This window comes from Canis lupus, chromosome 10 (genome assembly GCF_048164855.1).
Source record: "Canis lupus baileyi chromosome 10, mCanLup2.hap1, whole genome shotgun sequence".
Taxonomy (NCBI): Eukaryota; Metazoa; Chordata; class Mammalia; order Carnivora; family Canidae; genus Canis; species Canis lupus.
Window position 1 is genome coordinate 62,877,530 of NC_132847.1, and position 15,559 is coordinate 62,893,088.

The 15,559-nt window shown below is 42.3% G+C and overlaps 1 long non-coding RNA gene across 13 annotated transcripts in view; it reads right to left on the reverse strand.

Annotated features, from left to right (window-relative positions):
* LOC140641801 (uncharacterized) overlaps positions 1-15,559 on the reverse strand; it is a 179,807-nt gene that overhangs the window by 122,238 nt on the left and 42,010 nt on the right. For 11 of the 13 annotated variants that reach the window (XR_012038396.1, XR_012038393.1, XR_012038392.1 and 8 more), the window contains one exon: positions 5,931-5,983. The exons of 1 other annotated variant lie outside the window; for it this stretch is intronic. This is a non-coding gene — a long non-coding RNA (uncharacterized lncRNA). Of the gene's footprint in view, positions 1-3,197; positions 3,490-5,930; positions 5,984-15,559 lie in introns of all 13 variants that reach the window. One more of the 13 variants, XR_012038390.1, reaches the window with a different exon arrangement.

Here is a 15,559-nt window from a genome sequence, read left to right on the forward strand (position 1 = left end):
CCAGACCCAGGTCAGGCTCTGCACTGGGTATGGAGCCTGCTTAAGATTCTCCATCTCCCTCTACCCCTCCCCACCACCCCCAAAAAAGAAAAGAACCAGTTATTGGACTGTTCTTGTACCTGCTAGGTAATAAACATTTGTAGCTTTAGCTAAATTTTCTCTAAGACCTCACTTGATGTAGAAGTTATAAAAAAGGAGGGGACAGGGTGCCTGGGTGGCTCAAATGGTTAAGCATCTGCCTTCAGCTCAGGTCATGATCTGTGGGTCCTATGATTGAGCCCCACTTGGGCTCCATGCTTAGTGGGGAGTCTGCTTCTCCTTATCCCTCCACCCTTTCTCTCCACTTGTGCTCTCTTTCTCCCAAGTAAATAAATCTTTAAAAATAATAATAAATTAAAAAGGGGGGGATATAGCCCCCACCCATTTATAGCCACCAGAGGTAGGGAGACCAACTCATCCTGATTTGCCAAGGACTTTCTCAGTTTCAGCACTGAAAATCCCATGTCCTAGGAAAACCCACCATGCCAGGTAAACCAGGACAATGGACCCACACACATATTGAACTCAAAGAATTTACCAATTGCTAAAGCCAAAGTAGCTTGAGTTAGTGCAAAACATCTTGTTTCCCTTGAAATCACTTCTGCAGGCTTATATTTCCAAAATGAAAAATGAGATCTAGAGTCTTGTTGATATAATCAACAGCATCTATTTCCCCCAGGAGCTTGTTAGAAATGTAGAATATCGGGCCCTATCCCACATCTACTGGATTAAAATTTGCAATTTAGCAAGGCCTCCAAGTGAGATTTTCACAAGGGCTCATGTCCCTTAAAGTCTGTGGTATGCTGGCCTAGAGGAAGAGATCTCAGAGAGTGACTTTTAGCTGGGTCTTGAAGTCAGTAGGAATGAGTTGGCAGAGGGCATCAGAAAATAGCAATGTGGTTATTTGGCAGGAGCCAGTTGTTTCTGGGTGTGAGGGATGGGAACTCACCCACTGGCAGGTTGGGGAGACTGTAAGGGAGACTGTGGAAGCCCTTGCCCATCAGACAAAAGTATTCGCCCCATATATTCCTTGCTCTCTCTCCTTCAAGGCTCAGGCAGCTATGAAACTCGATTTTATTTTCTGAAAGCCAGACTCCTCCCTCCCTCTGGCCTAGTTTGGTGGCGGCAGGACTTCCACAGTGCTAGCCCAGTGGGGGAGCAGCAGGCCCAGGGAGATCCTCTGCCAGGACGGCATTCTGGTTCCAGCTCTTCTCTCTAGGGACCTCTGAAGGGTCTGACATAGGGTTCCCCTATGTCTCTGGCTTAGGAAACACAGGCTCTGATGGGGGAAGGCAGAGGAGATAGCCAGCAGTTAAAGGGATGCAGATCAAGGATCTCTATTTCAAAAGGAGAAGCTGGCAAAATAAGAAAAATGAGAAGCCTCAAGCAATATCTTGCATTCAGAGACATACTATACATACAGTATTGGTAATTCTCAAAATAACCAATGATGAATCCTTTAGGCAAAATGAAGAATGCTTTTGGTAGAAAGAATAAGCATTACCTCCTCTTTTATCTTTTTTTATAATTTTAATTGATTTTTTAAAAATTTTTAATTGGTTTCTTAACCACTTTGTGCCCCAGTTTCCTAAACCCTACCATAGGGATTACCTCTGTACCAACCTCATAGGTTGTAAAGATTCAGTAAATTAATGCATGCAAAGCTCTTAGAGTAGCGCCCAGGAGCTCCCTCCAAGGTACTGCCTTGAATTAAACAATGGCTTCTGTCCTAATGTGGAAGTTGGAGACATGACTTGCTGAGTGGGGAGCTGGGTTGACAGCCAGTCTCGAGGTCAACCCAAGGGGCCATATCTTCATAGATGTTGGCATTTGAAAACATATTATACTATGGTACTCAAATATGGAATGTTAGGGATGCCTGAGTGGCTCAATGGTTGAGCATCTGCCTTTGGGTCAGGGCCTGATCCCAAGTCCCAAACAGGGCTCCCTATAGGGATCCTGCTTCTCCCCCTGCCTATACCTCTGCCTCTCTCTCTCATGAATAAATAAATAAAATCTTAAAAAAAAAAAACAAAACAAAAAAAAACTTTAAGTAAAAATAAATAAATAAATAAAATATAGGGCAGCCTGGGTGGCTCTGCGGTTTAGCGTTGCCTTCAGCCCAGGGCGTGATCCTGGAGACCCGGGATCAAGTCCCACATTGGGCTCCCTGCATGGAGCCTGCTTCTCCCTCTGCCTGTGTCTCTGCCTCTCTCGGTCTCTCTCTGTGTCTCTGTTGAATAAATGAATAAAATCTTTAAATAAATAAATAATATATATATATTCCATATATATATGTATTTCATATATATATGGAATGTTAATCCATCAAACATAGGGTGAACTGAGACTTCCTGTGTGCATTAGTCAGTGGACAGAGAAGCAGAGCCTAATGAGTGATACACAATAAAGGATTTATTACAGCAATTAGAACTGAAGCTAAATTGACATAGTGGAAAGCTACCAGACTATGTGTCCCTAGCATGGCTGGTTAATTTTGAGAACTTCACCGAAAAACTCTTATTCCACATACTAAAGTCCAGGAGGCTTCTACAGGAGGTCTTTCTTTTGGTACCTCCCTCTTGGGGGTGTACCACACACCACTCTTTGTACACATCTGTAATAGGGCCTGTATCACTTGTGTCTCAAGTGTGCTCCTCTAAAAGCCCTTCCAGGACAGAAGCTGTGTCTCATCCCTTTGCATCTCCAGCTCCTGGCATGGCTTCTGGCATATGTCAGGTCAGATCATGTGAAATCACTGCCATTTTATCATCTTTCATCCAAAAAAAAACAAACAAACATGCAATTCCATAAATTTCAGAGTATTAGGAGGCACTCAGCAAATGTTTACTAAATAAATGACAAGACAATCAAGTAGCCACAAATTCTAGTTAAACATCAAAGAAAGAAACTAGGGCAGCCCAGGTGGCTCAGCGGTTTAGCACCGCGTTCAGCCCAGGGCCTGATCCTGGAGACCTGGGATCGAGTTCCACGTCGGGCTTCTTGCATGGAACCTGCTTCTCCTTCTGCCTGTGTCTCTGCCTCTCTCTCTGTTTCTGTCATGAATAATAAATATAAATAAATAAAATCTTTAAAAAAAAAAAAAAAGAAAGAAACTACCTCAGGTTTTGCATGGCCTCAGATTTCTGATTACATACCTCAATTATTTTTGCAGTTTCGAATGTGGAGATGCCAATGAGTAATCCCAACAGGTCAAACAAACAAGTTCTGTACCATTTTCATGTCTCTAGAGCCTTGCAGTATCTCCACACAGAAGATGAGTGAGTCCCAAGGGGTCAAATGCAGTTTGCTGTACTGTTTTAGTATTTTTGGAGGCTGCCAGCAACTCCACACAGCTACAAAGTGGCAGACTCCAAGATGGATAAGATAAAGGTCTGCGATGGCAGGTGTCCAAGATGGCTCAGAAAGCAGGTGCTGAACTCCCCTTGACTTTCAGTCGCATCATCACAGAATGGTAAGAAGCCTCAGAGGTCATGGTTGTCAACCATACATCATTTAGAACCAAAAATTAGCACATGCAATCTAACCTCTTAAAAAATCAAGACATGTATCAGTGAAAGGGAGTTTAAGATAATAAAAGGAAAGGAATAAAGGAAGAAGACAGCTGGTACAAACCCTCTATACTAGGCAGGTACACCCGCCAAACACAACACTTGATTTCACTTCATTCAGCTATAAAGGGTCTAAAATTGTGAGGTTTGTCAGGTTCCACCATCCAAAGGGACCCCAGCAGCTACCATCTGAGGCTGCAGAGAGGCCTGAGTTGGTGGATCAAGGAGAGGTGGTTTTGAAACTTCCAAGAGGACAGGGCTCCAGAGGAATGTTATCCATGCAGATGTGCTCCTGCCTGGAACCAGCCTTGTGATTCCCTGGGTTCTGGCCCTCCTCTCCTTTCCTCTTCCTGTTTCTTGGTCCCCAGCAGCCCTTACCATCCCTGTCCTCTGCACCTACTTACCTGATGATCCAACTCTGGACCTCCACCTTGGGTCCTGCCTCTCAGGCCTATCCCAGTTACAGGGACAGGGGAAGTGAACTAAGAGGAGCTGGTTGTATTACACATGGTCTATCACTTCAAATTCACAAAATGCTGAAAAGTAAGAATAACTAGCCTCCTTTAAAAATGAAAAGTTACGGATGCCTGGGAGGTGTCTGACTATCAGTCTCACTAGGGTTGTGATATCGGGGTCATGGGGTCAATGTCTACGTTGGGCTCTACGCTCAGTGCAGAGTCTGCTTGAGATTCTCTCTCCCTATCTCTCTGTCCCTCCCATTCAGAAAAGTTAGGTAATCTGCTTCAAGTCACAGAGCTGCTACAGGATGAAAGAGAAATATTCCGGGGCCATATTCTTTACAATATGCCATACAGATTCTCTGTCCAGATTCCTTTTCACATTCCCTGGAGGCTCATTTGAATGTTTTGCACCCCTGATATTTGTTCTGAGTTCTTCTTTTTTTTTCTTTCTTTTTCTTTTTTTTTTTTTTTTTTGCTGAGTCCTTCTTCAATCTACATTTCATCGCTTCATCTCCAGCAACTTCCCCCACTCAGTCTCTGGCCAACTCACGATGTCTTCTAAGAAGACCTGCCCATAATTTGTAATCCACATATGAAGTGAGGGCACACCCAATCATACATCACCTACCTTACATGAGTCTCTACTGTTACAGGAAGTATCCAAATATCTTGTCATAGCATAAATGCCACTCATAGTGTGTGGCCCCTACCAGTCCCTCTGGCTTCACCTCTTACCTGACCCTTCTTTCTTCTTGTTCACTAGATTTCAACTATATTAAATCTCCTCCCTAAAGAAGCCACATCTAGACCAAGTAGCCAACAGGCTGGCTTATAGTATTTATTATGGAAAGGTTTTTATTATCTTGGCATCTGGTATTAGAATTTCTCTTTGAGCAGAACCACCTCTATTGGAAGAATTTCTGGATAACCCACCCCTGGTGGTGGTGCAGAAGCTGAGGTCCTAGGGTCCCAGGTGTGAATAGGTTGCAGGTTGGGCTCTCCAGAAGTAGATGTTGAGATGCAGTTTGGGGTACAAGATGTTTATGCGGACAACCCAAATGTACATCAACTGATGAATGGATAAACAAAACTGCAGTATGCAGTGAGATCCCATTTTATAACTCCTCACATCTTCACCTAAGTTACAGCACAGAGCATACACCCTCAACATTTTGCCAAATAGGTACTTCTAACACTATTGTTTCACTCTTAGACTCTCCTTTCTCTCAGAGCCTCAGCTACCTGAAGCATTTATTCAATTAAATTGTTTTTTAAGTTTTGTAGAACAGAGCATCTCTTTTTTCCTCCTCCTTAAAAAAAACATTGTTAAAAGACATTAACATTGAGGTGTAATTTATGGATTAGGGTCACATTGTGCTTAAAATCTACAGATAGGGATCCCTGGGTGGCGCAGCGGTTTGGCGCCTGCCTTTGGCCCAGGGCGCGATCCTGGAGACCCCGGATCGAATCCCACATCGGGCTCCCTGCATGGAGCCTGCTTCTCCCTCTGCCTATGTCTCTGCCTCTCTCTCTCTCTGTGACTATCATGAATAAATAAATAAAATCTTAAAAAAAAAAATAAAAAAATAAAATAAAATTAAAAAAAAATTAAAAAAAAAAAAAAAATCTACAGATAATGATGAATAAGAGCAGGAGTGAAAGAAAAAGCAAGAGGAAGTCTATCACCAAAACCAGGTTGATCTTAGTATAAGGTGTTGATTGAGCCTATAGCTTTTCATAAAAATCACATCAGGAAAAGCTGCAAGAAAGACTGTATTTCACATCTGGTTAAGTCAAGAGCAATGGAAACACCAGCAGAAAAAAATGTAAACCCAGACATCTAATACTGAAAACTTACTTTTGCATAGATGGTTTCCATATATCATCCTATTTAGTCCTCTCAATAACGCCCTAAATTGGGAAGATCAGAAATATTATAATCATTATTTTTTTAATTTATTTATTTATGATAGTCACACAGAGAGAGAGAGAGAGAGGCAGAGACACAGGCAGAGGGAGAAGCAGGCTCCATGCACCAGGAGCCCGATGTGGGATTCGATCCCGGGTCTCCAGGATCGCGCCCTGGGCCAAAGGCAGGCGCCAAACCGCTGCGCCACCCAGGGATCCCTATAATCATTATTTTATAGTTGAGTCAATTGATATTCAGTGTTTGATTGGCTCAAGTTTACATAGTAACCAAGCAATGGTTCCGGGACTCGCCCAGAGTTAGTGAATCCAAATGCAGTATTCTTTCCATGAACACCTCATGCTATAGCACAACTGCCACCACCTCCCTGCCCTCTGTGGCCAGAGAGATACCACAAGTGGACAGAGAGAAACCTGATCAGCAGTTCAAATACATTTCCCATGAGGCAACAGTCATTTGAGGATTAACTTCTTAGAGGACATTTTTCATTAATGAGCATGGATTTTAGCAAACAAATAGAATGAACAGAATTATCTTCTAACACATCCCAGTGATGCAAGAACTCCTTTGTGCATGGTCTTGAAAAAGGTAAACAGTAAAACTCCAGACAGGCAACGTGTAACCATGTTTAACTCCAGGTGTGGCTCTCAGAGGAATTTTATATGGCAAGACAGAGAAAGAAATTATTGAATAAAGGGCTTCCATACAACAGAGTAGCATTCAGCCCAGGAGTCTTCCTTCCAAACAAAAGTCACTACAACATACTAGGAAATCAAAGGCAATCAAAGGCTTCCACTGGCAGTGATGGTGGCATATTTCCAGAACTCAGACAAAGTGATACATCCAGCATTGATATAGATTGTGCAATTAGAAATGAAGGGACAGATTCCTGTACAAAAAGTATGTTTGAGAAACTGCGTCTCAACCAAGTTAAATGGCTTTCTTACTCCAGGACTCCCCAAGAGGAGAATAACTTATATAGCAATTTAAGAAATGGTGAATTCGAGCAATAGAATACAATTGGTGCCATTTATAACAACTGCAGAAAAGAAACTGATCATTCTGGACAACTAGTTCAGGTATGACAAGTACATGGCTTGTTTCCCTTCATTTCTCCCTCCTGCCCCCATGGCAGGCATAACTAATTAAGTCACTGCACTCTTTGCCAACGATTCCAGATGTAGCTTCACAATCTTTAAATACCTCAAGAAGTCACTATTAGCTAATCATATCTGCATTATCAGCTTTCAAACAAAAAGATGGTTATAAACTAGCACTGGATGAAGAATAGACTAGATATTCCTCAGGGTGCAATGGATGAAGAGGGTTGAGACCAGGAAGACCTGCTAGTTAACTCCCACAGGAAGAGTTAAGGGCCAGGGACCAGATCCCAAGTGTCATTTTATCCTCAGTACCCAGCAAAGTGCCCAGCATGGTAGACTCTGGATATATTTGGTGAATTAATGAGTTAACACCAAAATCACATGATAGTGATGATTTTACATGGTCCACAGTAACTATATGCGTATATTAGCCATTAAGAAAAAATGTGTATAACTGTTCCCTATTACGGATTCAGTTTCTTTCACACTCTTTCTGTTATCTTTACCAGAATCCTAATAAAGAGCCTCATCCAGTATGGTTTAAAGAAGCACCAGGAACCACAAAGATGATAACACCAATAGACTCTGGTTTGAATCTACATTTACTTGCTATATAACCTTGAGAAAATTACTTGACTTCTCCAGGCTTCAATGTCTTCGGTTATAAAAAAGAGGATAATAATATCTACCTTGTAGGGTTGTTATAAGGATTAGGGATTTATTATGCAAAGTAACCTAATACAGTTCCTGCTTGGTCTTTTTCTATTTATGCCTCTCCTTGCTTCCAAAAGGATTTAAAGTGGCTTAAAATGTTATCCATGATGAAGTAAATATATTTAAAATAAAGAGGCAAAATTTCAAAGCAAAGGGAAAACAGTCAAAAGTAAACAAGGAGTGACTTAGAACATCTCACACACCGTAGACATACAATAAAATGGTGGTGGTGGTGAAAACAGTTTGTACTAATAACATCTGTTGTCACTGGTGCTATCATGTCTTCCTGAGGAATTCCAATCATTCTTCAAGTCCCCATCTGGGGACTAGCCCTACCAAATAGTAAACATAATATAAAAGCTCAAAAATTGGGATCCCTGGGTGGCGCAGAGGTTTGGCGCCTGCCTTTGGCCCAGGGCGCGATCCTGGAGACCCGGGATCGAATCCCATGTCGGGCTCCTGGTGCATGGAGCCTGCTTCTCCCTCTGCCTGTGTCTCTGCGCCTCTCTCTCTCTCTCTGTGACTATCATAAATAAATAAAAATTTAAAAAAAAAGCTCAAAAATTAAAAGTGTAGTATTGGTACACAGAAAAGAATAGAGCATCCATAAAAGATTTTAGATATAAAGTTGCGAGATTCTGAAAATCTCAGATACACATGAAGAAACTAAAGGAATGAGAAGTTATGTAACTTGCCAGGTTCACACATCTAGTAAATTATACAACTGGGGTTTAAACACAAGCATTCTGATTCCAGAGTCCATTTTTTAACCATTAAATGATAATGTTAAAAAGCAAAGTACAGACCAGTAAATTTACTCTGCTATTTTGGGGGTAAAAAAGGAGAAATTTAAAAACTTACTTCTACTTGCTTGTATATTCTGAAAGGATACATAAGAAACTAGTAACAGGGGGATCCCTGGGTGGCTCAGCGGTTTGGTGCCTGCCTTCAGCCCAGGGTATGGTCCTGGAGTCCCAGGATCGAGTCCCAGGATCGAGTCCCTGTGTCAGGCTCCCCATGGGAAGCCTGCTTCTCCCTCTGCCTGTGTCTCTGCCTCTCTCTCTCTGAATCTCTCATGAATAAATTAGAAAAAAAAAAAAAACTAGTAACAGTAGTTACCTTTGGATAGCATGGGGATGGGCAGAAAAGTAACAGGGGTTAGGGGTCATATACATGTAAATTAATTTTATAATAGATGCATAAATATTTCAACTATATCAATGGATAACTCGATAAATTAAAATTAAATAAATAGAATAAACTAAATTAAATATAAAAACAGAAAGCAAATTCTCACCCGGGACAAGCCTTTTCTGGCCTCCCTGACAAGCACAGTAAGCCCACCCTTCTTCTAGGTTCTCGTATCACTTGTGCCTACAACTTTTCTGGCACATACCATGTTGCACTGCCCTAATTTATGCTCTACTCCCCTGCTCACCTCACCGCCAGTCAAGCGATGAGCTCTTCAAAGGCTCTTCTGATTCTTTCATTCTTGTATGCCCAACATCTAGTGTAGTCCCTGTCATGTGGCAAACATCCAGTACATGGGGAAGAGGAAGTGGAAAAACAGAAGTGGACAGACCAGCCAAATTTGTGGTCTGAGCGCTGTGGAAAGGGGAATCGACTGGGGCCTTCATACAACAATAAGATTTTGAAGAGGAAGCGAGGAGAGAGGAAAACATAGCAACCCTTGCAGAAAAGGTGTACTCAACCCTGCTAAGACAAAGGGGTATAAGGGGTACTGTGGGCCAGTACTAATCAGGGAGAAATGAGGAAGGAGAACCCCTAGCTGAGGAAGACGTAAGCACTGAGACTCGCCCTGAAAGGGCAGGAAATACAGCACAAGACTGACACCCTAGAAGCGAGGGCCACAGGAGATTCGACTGAAGACTTCCCACCCCTCTAAAAACAGGGTAGAGGACATGTGAAAGATCGGTATTAAAGATTTTCTAATTGCATATGCTGACCACACATTTGATCTGTTGCTTTCTGCTCATTTAAACTCTTCATATACACTCATCTAAGGGCCAAAGGGTGATCCACATTGGTCCAGGGATCTATGTTCCCCATCAGAATAAATCCCAGATTCCATAAGTTACAGGAACTGGCCCACTCCAAGTCAGACCACACCCAACCCCTGACCCTTGAAAAACTGGGCTTTTGTAAATAACTGTGCATATCCTTATACTGTGATCCACAGGCGTAGAATTCATTATTTGTGTTGATCACCAAAACTGCAGATTCAGTAGTCCTTATTTTACAGATACGCACTGGAATAGGTATAAGTGCGGTGACACAATAGCTGGGATTTGCTTCCAAAGAAAAATAAAGGAGTTCCTGGCTGGCTCAATGAGTGCAGCATGTGACTCTTGATCGGAGTCCGGAGTTCCAGCCCCACGTTGGGCATGAAGCCCACTTAAAAAAGGGAGGGAGCAAAAGAGAGAAGAAGAAGAAGAAAATAATAGGTAAAAGTAAGAAGCTTGGATTATCCAAATACCAGCCCTTAGGAAGAGAATGTGATTTATGTTAAGGATGCTTCACCCTAAGAGGTAAGTTAGTTAAATGAATAAAAAAGCAAAATCCTAGATAATATAGGAAGTGTTTGCAGAAGGAATTTTTATTTCATTGCCTCAACTCTAAGTGGCATTAGCAAATATTGCAAAGTAATGAAAGAGGCCATGAGGAAGGAGCTAGAAACACCTTCCAATATTACGGGGAAAATTCTGACATCTTAATTATACTCTGCCACCTAGTGACAAAGGAAATTTAACATACTTCCTGAGCCGGACTCCAGGGGCAGAGAGGGCTGCCCTCCGCCACCTGGACATGGGGTCAGGGCCTGAGCACTCCGAACAGGCCTCATCCCACGAGCCCTTGGGGCACCACTGCTCTGGCCACTTGTGCTCAGGACTCCAGGAGACGCTGCAAACACGGCCAAAGGCCAAAGGAGTTGTTCAGTCTACGGCTGACAGTCAGGCCGGGCCACAAGGTCCCCCCTCTATCACTTAACACAGTCCGCTGGCCCCTCTGCCACCTCCTGCCCCGTGCAACGGCTTCAATGGGAAACACACAGCGAGACTGAAAAGGCCCCCTGATGCTGGACATGGTAACCCTGAAGCTCCCAGCGCCTGGTGGCTCAGCTGGTTAAGAGCCCACCCTTGGGGACGCCCGGGTGGCTCAGCGGTTGAGCATCTGCCTTTGGCCCAGGGCGTGATCCTGGGGTACTGGGATCGAGTCCCACATGGGGCTCCCTGCATGGAGCCTGCTTCTCTCTCTGCCTGTGTCTCTGCCTGCCTCTCTCTGTGTGTCTCTCATGAATAAATAAATAAATTCTTTAAAAACAAAAAAAAGTTCTCTATTAAAAAAAAAAAAAAGAGCCCACCCTTGGCTCAGGTTGGGATCCCAGGCTCCTGGGACTGAGTCCCTCCAGGGCTCCCTGCTCAGCTCCCTTCTCCTGCTCCCCCACTTGTGTTCTCTCTCTCCATCAAATATGTAAATAAAATATTAAAAAAAAAGAAAAAAGAAAACAATCCAGATGTTCCACTGTAAGAAGTAAGAGTAATACTATTATCTTCTCCCCATGAACTGGCGTAACTTTTACTCACAAATCTTAGCACACAAAATGATGGGTAAAAATTCCTATTAATGGGCGGCCCGGGTGGCTCAGGGGTTTAGCACCTGCCTTCGGCCCAGGGCGTGACCCTGGACACCCGGGATGGAGTCCCACGTCGGGCTCCCCGCATGGAGCCTGCTTCTCCCTCTGCCTCTCTCTCTGTGTCTCTCATGAATAAATAAATAAATAAAATATTTTTTAAAAAAACTATTAATTCCCGACTGTAAATTGAAGGAGCGCATGTTTTAAAAGCGCACCTTGGTCCGAGGGGTCGCAGCCTCCCGGAGGCCTGGGGCGCCTGGAGCCCCAGGGTGCCCCATAATGCACTGCGAGGGGGGCGGGCAGGTGGGGAGGAGGAGGCCGGAAGTGAGCCGGGGGCCGCTCCGGGCGGGGAGGAGGAGGCCGGAAGTGAGCCGGGGGCCGCTCTGGCACGTGGTCCAGCCGCACCATAGAGGTTCTGCGCCAATAGCCAAGAATCACTTTGACGCCTCCGGGGTTGTTCAGGTTTTCTCATTCTGTTGGGTTGACCCGCTCAGTCTATTTGCAGACCATTGGTGGTACAGCAGTGGGGTTTAATAAGGAACTTCAGCCTCGCCCCCCTTTTTTTTGGAGATTTTATTTTTTCATGAGACACAGAGAGAGACGCAGAGACACAGGCCGGGGCTGAAGCAGGCTCCGTGCAGGGAGCCCGACCTGGGACTCGATCCCGGGACCCCGGGGTCACGACCTGGGCCGAAGGCAGATGCTCAACCGCTGAGCCGCCCGGGCGGCCCAAGGAACTTGATTGTATGGAAACTCCCCATGGATAAGATCAGAGAGTATAAAGCTAAGTGATCAGCATCTTGGGGACCTTTTTATATTGGCCCAGAGCATCAGCAAAAGCTGAAGAGGGAACTTTTTAAAGCTTAAACAGATGTAAGGTAAAACAGACATAAACACGTTCAATAACTTTGAATTTAATGATCCCAGATTCTAAAGCAACCAATCTTGAAGAGGTAGCATAAAAATTAACCTGGTTATTTGCTATGTATGGATTACGAGAAATACAACTAATTGGTATCAGACTAAACTTATATTTCACAATTGTAAAAAAAAAAAAAAAGTTATCCACCTTAGATTTATTTCTGTTGCCCATCTCACCCCATCCAAAGGATTTATTAGACTTAAAGCATACATAATGAAATTTTAAATTATAAACTAAAGCAGAAACCAAAACAAAACAGAACCTAGACATAATAGTTAAATCAAAATACAACTGAGATGCAGTTTAGTGATAAGAATCTGAGAATTTGTCACCAAAATATTGATATTTTGATAGGACTTTGCTACTCAAATTGTGGTTCCAAGACCAGCAGCATCAACATCACCTGGGAGCTTTTCAGAAATTCAGAATCCCTGACCTATTGAATCAGAATCTGCCATTTGACAAGATTCTCCAGTGACTTTTATGTACATAAAGCTTGAGAAGAACTGATCTGCCCCCCACCCCCACCCCTCCACCAGGAAAACAGATTCAGGAGATCTGGAGTGGAGCTCAGGAGCTTATATTTTTTTAAACACCCACAGCTAATTCGCATTAGTCAAGTTAGGAAATACTATAGGTGAATATCAAATATAGCTTTGATTTTCTAGTATAAAAGTAAAATTTGAAAAAAAAAAAAAAAAGTAAACATAATTAGTTCCTCAGTGGGAAGCCAAGCATTTAAAGAATTCTTTACTCTAGGACCTTAAGAATGAAGCATATAATGACCCAGTGGAAAACGTTCTCACTGACTTTTTTGTACCAATGTTTCAGCAAACATAATTTGATAATTTCTTATATCTTTGTAAAAGCTGAATGTTTGGCATCAAAAGAAAATCTTAGTGAAGGCGGTTCTGAGATGGGGCTAAGCTACTATCTAAGTCAAAGGTCAGCAAACTATGTGGCTTGCTTTGTAAATAAAGTTTTATTGGGGCAGAGCCATGTTCATTATGTTTTGTCTGTCTATAATGACAGACATAACTAGTTGCAAAAGAGACCACATAGTCTGCAAAGCCTAAAATATTTACTATCTAACCTTTATTTACAAAAAAAAAAAAAAAAAAAAAAAAAAGAGCCAACCATAGTCTCTATAAGTTATCCAGGGGACAAAACTGTTTTTAGATTTCCATGAACATGACTTCTCCCCATGGGCTTCTGATAGGAATTAGAGATTGTACAATGATGAAAACGTAAGAATTCATTTTTGGGATTAGTGATTGCTAAACTATGGCTTAAAAATAATTTTTTTTTAAAAAACGGACTTGTTATGTTTGCCAGTTTCTATGGTATAAACCAGAGTTTCTCAACGTCACCACTATTGACATTTTGGACTAGATAATTCTGTGTTGGGGGGAGCTGTCTTTTGCATGGTAGGATATTGAGCAGCATCCCTGGCTTCTACCCACTAGATGTCAGTAGCAAACCCCCAGTTGTGACAACAGATTACGTCTCTAGAGATTGCAAAATGTCCTCTAAGGGGCAAAATGACCCTCATTGGGAATCACTGGGGTATATATTCCTGCTATGACCAATTTCAAACTAGCCAACTTGACATCACTGACCACAGATGTAAGAAGAGATATGCACAGTCTCTTAGGCCAGAGAGAACCATCTCTAGCATACCACTGTGAGAGAACATAATTGCACGTAATAATGTCTTCTTTGAAAAATGGAGGAAGCTAGTGGATCTCCACCCAAATCAAAAGTTACCCCTTCTCCACAGAGATGAACATACTGACAAAATTGTTTTTTTCTTCAGGAAGCAGCCTGGATTCCTCTACACAAAGCTATGTTCCACAAAGCATGGTTAAGTTTATTTTGAATTAGAAAATATCCAAAGCAGATGTTAACAGTCACCCCAATGGTTATTACAAACTCTCAATAATATATCAGTAAATCACATGGCTTCCGAGTAGATTTGGCAGGATGAATTAGCCCCAAGCAAATGAAATGGCTAAACATGTTCTTGGATTTGGGTTGTTTTATTGTGATTGTTGTTTTTGTTTGGTTTTGTTATTTATTTAAATTAATTGAATTTTGGGAAATATCTGCTAATGATAATGACATTAGCTTTGGAATCCTTTGCATCAACAGCACTGACAATGGTTAATTACTCAGAACCAATTACTGAGGCCACTCTTAGACCATGACATTAAAACCATATCATCAGCACACAGGAGGACACTTATCTCCTGTTCTGGGAAGGCAAGCATCCATTTTTGTCTACAGCTTCAGGTCATTAGGATAGAGGACAATTTCTACCAATCCTGAATTTTTGAGGGGTATTAAAATGCATTTTTTGTAGAATTATCAATAATGTAGTGTCTATACTGAGTTTATGATTTGGAAGACCAATGGAAGGTCAAGAAAAGCTACAATTGTATTATTCTTGCCCGATTTCTGCACAAGATAATTCTAGACAAAGATCAATGCTACCACTTCTGGGATTTCCTTTCCCCTTCCTAGCTGTGGCCTCCCTGGGTTCCTTGGATGACTAAAGAGACCAAAGACAGTTTGGCTCACAGAACCATAAGAATTTTATTAGCTTTGTGACAGCCCCTGATATCATGTGGCTGATAATGTAACTCATCTCCAAATTTAAGATGCATGCAAGCATGTGCACACACATACACTAAACCATCTATAAATTTGAACTTCACTTTCAAGCTGGAGCTACTACTTTTTTTTTTTTTTAAGATTTTATTTATTTATTCATGAGAGACAGAGGGGGTGGGCAGAGACACAGGCAGAGGAAGAAACAGGCTCTATGCAGGGAGCCCGATGTGGGACTCTATCCCAGGACTCCAGGATTATGCTCTGGGCTGAAGGCAGGCACTAAACTACTGAGCCACCCAGGGATCTCCCTGAGCTACTACTTTTTGAGAGTCTCATCTGACTTTTTTTCACTTTCTTGTGGGATCTTGGCATCTTGTGACATATTGTTAACACCTGCTCACAAGAATCAAGAAAGTATTCAGGTGGATCTAGGTGCTCCCAACATCTTGGCATCAAGACATTGTTTAAATGTACATTTCCTCTCCTATAATAAACAACAAGAAATCAAATGAATAGCAAAACCTATATACCAAATTTGGGAATATTGAATAAT